The sequence below is a fragment of the Gymnoscopelus braueri genome (assembly GCF_963280865.1).
Source record: "Gymnoscopelus braueri genome assembly, chromosome: 21".
Taxonomy (NCBI): Eukaryota; Metazoa; Chordata; class Actinopteri; order Myctophiformes; family Myctophidae; genus Gymnoscopelus; species Gymnoscopelus braueri.
The window spans coordinates 10,181,618-10,187,984 of record NC_137623.1 but is presented as its reverse complement, the minus strand read 5'-3'; the positions used below and the strand labels follow the sequence as shown (position 1 = coordinate 10,187,984).

Below are 6,367 nucleotides of genomic sequence, written 5' to 3'. Positions count from 1 at the left end.
GTGTGTGTGTGTGTGTGTGTGTGTGTGTGTGTGTGTGTGTGTGTGTGTGTGTGTGTGTGTGTGTGTGTGTGTGTGTGTGTGTGTGTATCAGCCAGAACAACATACCAGAGTTAAATTAGGAGAGGAGGGGGAGCTCAGACAGGAAGACATACTGTAGGAAAACAAGGAGATGTAGAAAGAAAGAAAGGGAGAGAACAAGAAAGAGAGAGAGAGAGAGAGAGAGAGAGAGAGAGAGAGATATATATAGAGAGAGAGAGAGAGAGAATTTAAGCAAGAGGGGAGACATCCATTTGGGAGGGAGACGAAGAGAGACAAGACAGACAGTGATAGAGAGAAAGACAGAGAGATGTTCAGCCACATGCACTCAGATCTACTCCCCAGGGAGAGGCTGACTGAACAGGAATGTAAACATGGCCGCTAAATAAACTGCTGTGTGGGGTGGGGAGAACAACTCAGCAAGAGAGAGAGAGAGAGAGAGACACAGAGAGAAAAGGAAATCATTTAGCGATGTCAGAATCACACATGTTCTAAAATCAAGGCAAACTAACACTAGATGAAACCGCAACCGAGTTTAACTTGAATCTAACGGTGTGGACGAACTGTCTAAAACTATAAGTGAAATACAGATGCTCGTTTTTTCCTCAAACGTATAATTTCACGGTAATCAAAGACCTTCTGACCAGAAATGACACATCCAGCGTGTGTTTAGGGGCTTATTATACCAGACAAGCAGTGGAGACAGAAGTACTCTCCCCTGGCATTCTCCCTCTCCCTGTACCCTGCACTTTAACACCTTATCTCTACCTCTCGCTCTAAAATAAGATGCACTCACACCGTGTCATGTGGCACCAGTACACTCCCACCGGTTCTCAAATACTCCCAGTCTTTCAAAAGCCCCATCACACACTGATGTGGACAACAACACCGATAAACAGCACAGCCCCATGGGCCGATGCAGTATGTCGGTTAGGATACCGATCCGAGGTCATAGCACAGTAAACGGTTCCCAAACGGTATGCCACGAAATAAGTCCAGGTGTGCCATGGGATTTTGTGACAACCACACATTATTACGAATCGATATACAATTATTAAAAAGTTATGAATAATCTTTTAATGTACTATATCAGTACTTATAATTACTGTGCGCAATAATTTCCCAATGCAGAAGTACATTTTATACCCTAACAAAATAGTATAATATTTTCACTTTCAAACTGCCGTCTCTATATTGCGCATGTCAATATAGGCAAACATTTCAAATTAAAAACAAATTTAACTAGCAGATCTACAAGCTCAAAATGTGTCGCATTGCAACGTGTTGTGAGGTTGTGGATCGGCTATTATCACTATGAATACAGGTTTGCCTTGGGATGTTGACTTGCCCATTGGTGTGCCTTGGCCACAAAGTTTGAAAACCACTGGTTTACAGTACTGCTTGGAGCATAAAGAAATTTAGATGGAGTGTTAATCCTATTCGACATCAGTACCCGGCCATAGCTGGATGGGTAGAGAGGCCGCACATTGCCTAGGAAACAGAAGGCCCGCAGGTTTGATTCCCAATGTGTCGCGTTGTCTCTGAGCAAGACATTTAATTCCTAACTGCTCCCCCTCGCGCTCAAGTCTGACCACTCGGGCAGCATATTATCTGGGAAAACAGAATTTCCCCTACGGGATCAAACAGGTCTAAATGATTATTATTAGGAACTGTGTATGCTGTTTTCTGTGGACTTGTCCTGGTCATGTCTGGACTATAGGACAGAATAGATCAAGTACCAAGCGTTCCTCTCTGCCCAGTCACAGCACATCGCCTGCTTTCCATTGGCCCGGGGCCAGGACTCCTCAGCCTTTTTACTGGCCCCGCCCCGGCTTCCGTCTGCCTGTGGCTTTTTCAGGCGCCCTCTGGCTCCGCCCCCCCCCCCCCAGTAGTAGGCTAATCCTGTGGGCTCGTTTTGATGTGGTGAACTGACTGTTGAGCGCAGGTGTTGGCAGCGCTGGCCATGCCTTATTGCTTAGTCGCTGTATGCCTGGGCAGGTGGCAGCCATTATGGCCCATGTCTGAGGTGGCAGACGGCAGTTAAGCCATCAGAATGCCACAGCCCATTCTACTCTCCCAGCATGCAATGGCTCCCGATGGCACGGCTATGTTGACATAGCCGATTTTGGCTGACGAAGCCGAGCTAGCACAGTCGGAGCGATTCAACGGCAGAACATTCAGCAGCTGGCTACAGTGGTCCTCTCCCTCGCTTGCTGCTTCCTTGCAAATATCACCTCTGGAAAGGTACAAAGCAGGTTCCATTGCGTTCTGTTTTTCTTTCTTCTCCTCTTTTCTCCTTCGCTTTTTCTTCCCTCTTTTTCCACTGTTTGGCCAGGGTCTTTTTTTTTTCTCCCAAGGTGGATCAAAGCTATAGCCGGGGCTGTGGAGGCGTTTGAAAGCAGACTCACTGTCAACAAGTAGCCTCCTCTGTCTCCACAAGAAGGTTGCTCCCTTGTTCTACTTCAACCTCACACACGCCGTGTAAAGAAAGAAATAACCCCTGCACCTTGTGATTAAATTAACTTAAAACTAAAATCCAGAATAGAGCACGAAAGTCATTAAATGTGGAACAAATTGTACTTTCTAAGGAGGCGATAATTCCCTCTTGTTCCATACCAATGGTCTCGAACCCTGGTAGTGGTACTGTTGGTTTTCAATGCGACCAGGCAGTTAATTGCGTTCACCTGGCATTCTTGTCATTCTAGCTGTCTAACCAGGGACCAGTTGGCCAATGAAATTAACTTCTCGTGTGATAGACATCAGTCCATTCTTTCATCTGTCCATTAACCACTTTCAACATGGCGTTCCCTATTTTAAGGCATGTCATAAAACATTTTACAATCTCACGTGTCACGATGCAACACGTTGTGATCAGCTATTTTGGGCTATTTTAAGTGGTTAATACAGATATTACATTTGCGCACATTTCGCTTCACCTCCCCTCCCTCTTGTCTTTATCCCTCTTTACCTTGTAAATTCGATCTCTCCCATCCCTCGCTCCCCCCATCGCCGGGCCCTGGGCCAGAGGCGCTAAACAGCGTTTTAACCCTAGTGTCGGAGCATCATTCCATCCTTTATTCAGTACCATTAAAAGAGAATGAGAGTTGTCCTCTGCCTGTTGTTGCTACTGCTTCCCTTTCCATTAGAGAACAGAAAAAAACGCTACGCCCACCTACCTACTGTACTGAGCATAATTGATGGCCGTGCACTCGAGGTGTGTGTGTGTGTGGATGAAATATGCATGCTGGCTCTATTTTGGTTCTCCCTGGAGTTCTGTTTTGGGACAGGACGGTCTGGTCCAGGAGGGTGGGGCAATAATTAAGCCCAACTTTATTCTTCGCCGTACGAAAATGTAAGCCCACAGCGTACGTGTTGCTTCTCAATGCAAGCTTGGAGATACACTAGAAAGGCTATTTTCATAACTTTTTTGTGTGTGTGAAAGTTTTCGCCCATAAAGCCCTCGAGTAGCATCTCCGGTCATTTCAAACTATCATCCGTCTGACCAGCTCGCCAGTACTTTCCGCCCCACATCTTTATGTAGTATGTCCACGTACTGTAGATAGGTGTGGCAAACCGTCGCGACAGATGCCTGTGTGTTGGCTCCCATAGCTCAAGCTTTGCTGGCTGGGATCTCGCGGTGTCTGTGGCAGTGACCAGCTATGTTCTCACTTTGGTAGCCCCCCATACAGATGCTTGTTGGTAGCGTGCTCGTTCGGGTTAATGTTTAGTACAGCACGCATTATTCTGGTGTAGCAACCATCCAGGGACTTCTCCAGCATTCACAACCGTATAGGAGAAAAGAAAAAGTCGCAGAAAAGAATCTGAGCTTGATATTTCGGTGGAGGTTGGACTTTCTCACACTGGCCATGCCAGTGTGTGTGTGTACAATGACATGACCAAAATAGGGAATGCCAGGTTGAAAGGGTTTACATTGTATCCTCTCCTCTGCCAGGGTAGGAGGAACCTATACAGGTGTGCAAGCACGCACACATACACACACGCGCACGCACGTATGGACGTACGTACGCAAGCATGCACGCACCACACACACACACACAGAAACACACACTCGCTGCATTGAGTGCTGTTCCCATAGGATTAGCCCCAGGCTTCCTTTGTACGCTTAGATGTACAGTCGTCTCTCTCTCACACACACACACACACACACACACACACACACACACACACACACACACACACACACACACACACACACACACACACACACACACACACACACACACACACACACACACACACACACACACACACACACACACACACACACACTGTACACCAAACAATATCAGCCTCTCCCACCTTTACAACCTTGTTCGCCTCCGAGGAGACTGGTAAAAAAGCGGGAGATAAAGAGAGAGAGGATAAAGAGGAAGACGGCAGACGATGGGAGGAGAGAAGCGAGATAAAGGTGTAGAATAGACATGAGAAAAACAGAGAAAAGTGCTAAGCCAGCAACTCGGCGGCGGGGAGACAGACAGGAGCGAGCGTTTCTGCCCCGCTGGTAGAATTCGGCGCTGGTAAATTGAATCAGCATATCCTGTGGGCCCAATGCTGTGCAGTCACACTCGCCTGTGTGTGTGTGTGTGTGTGTGTGTGTGTGTGTGTGTGTGTGTGTGTGTGTGTGTGTGTGTGTGTGTGTGTGTGTGTGTGTGTGTGTGTGTGTGTGTGTGTGTGCGTGTGTGTGTGTGTGTGTTATTGTATTACTATACTTGTGAGGGCCAAATGTCCACACAAGTTAACCCCTCACTGCACTGTGCCGGCTACAGAGCATTGATCATCGATGTATGTAGCATGGGGACAGAATATGATTGCTCTGTGTGTGTGTGTGTGTGTGTGTGTGTGTGTGTGTGTGTGTGTGTGTGTGTGCGTGTGCGTGTGCATGTGCGTGTGCGTGATTGCCTGCGCAAGTGTGTGTGTATGTGCAGTTGTGTATGTGTCCACAAGCACATTATTACCAGCGTGGGTGGGGGTGGGTTGCAGTAATCCAGCCAGTTAATTTCAGAGGAACCATTAAAATGAGAAAGGCAGCATTAAAGAGAAGGGGGAACGAGGAGGTCAGGTTTTGCCTTTACAATCCCCGCACGGCTGCTAGCGCAGGAGAAGAGATCTGAGCTGCTGCTACATTATTTTTAAACGGGGAGGGTGGGTATAGGTTAGCAGCTTGCCCTGTTTAAAAAAACGTAAACCCCCATACAACTAGTGAAAACAGCCGCTCTACAAGCTCACAACGCGCCACAGCGTATTTCATTGCCGAAGGTTATCCATTTTTGCCTATTTTCGCCAAATGTTCATCCATTTTTGTTGAATGTATGCCTAGTTCAACTTTGCTAGGGTTATAAAACAAATAAAATGAAGCAAGGAACTTCCCCATCTCTCCTGTAAGGGAGCAGTCACACTGCATCAGCAGCACATAAGAGGGATCAATGGCTGGGTTAAAGCACTGACAGGTATGTAAGGTACTGTACTGTACATTTCACTATGGAGGACAGACACTCAAATACACGGACGTGTGCGCGTGTTGGAACGCATCGGCATGGCAACGCAGCAAACAATATTGTTTCACCCCTACTGATGCCATGCATGTAAACACAAACAAGAACTGTTTACTGTGGCAGGCATGACGTGAATGCACACACACACGCACACACACACACACACACACACACACACACACACACACACACACACACACACACACACACACACACACACACACACACACACACACATCAAGCTTATCAAATTCTACTTTAAGCTTGGGGACATTTGGCCCTCACAAGTATAGTAATACAAGTACAGACCAAGGTTATAGTTTTGGATTTTTTGTTTTGTTTTAGTAGGTTTTGAATATTTTGTTTCTAATTCAGTTAGTTTTAATTCGTTTTTAGAGCGGATTTGCTAGTTTTTATTTTTGAAAATGCTAATAGTTTTACTTAGTTTTTATTAGTTTCAGTGTTAGTTTTAGTTTTTTTTATACTTTGGGTTATTTGTGTAATAAAAACTTAACACAAGATAGCATTTAAAAATGTATTCAGTCACCGATGAACCACCAACCATCAACAAATGAAAACTAAGGGCATTTTGTCTATAATTTCAGTTCGTTTTAGTTAGTTTTCTAAACACACAATACAGTTTCAGTAAGTTATCGTTTCTTTTTTTTAATTGTACTTTTTATTTAGTTCAGTTAACGGAAATATTTTTTCGATATTAGTTTTCGTTAACTATAATAACCTTGGTACAGACAGATAGACAGACAGACAGTCAGACTCTCTCGCACACGCACACACACACACGCACACGCACACAGACA

The 6,367-nt window shown here is 45.6% G+C and overlaps 1 protein-coding gene across 1 annotated transcript in view; it reads left to right on the top strand.

The window, feature by feature from the left end:
• The window catches only part of zeb1b (zinc finger E-box binding homeobox 1b), a gene marked incomplete at its 3' end in the record, with an annotated part of 70,182 nt that overhangs the window by 21,525 nt on the left and 42,290 nt on the right, over positions 1-6,367 (top strand). The gene's annotated exons all lie outside the window — the stretch shown is intronic.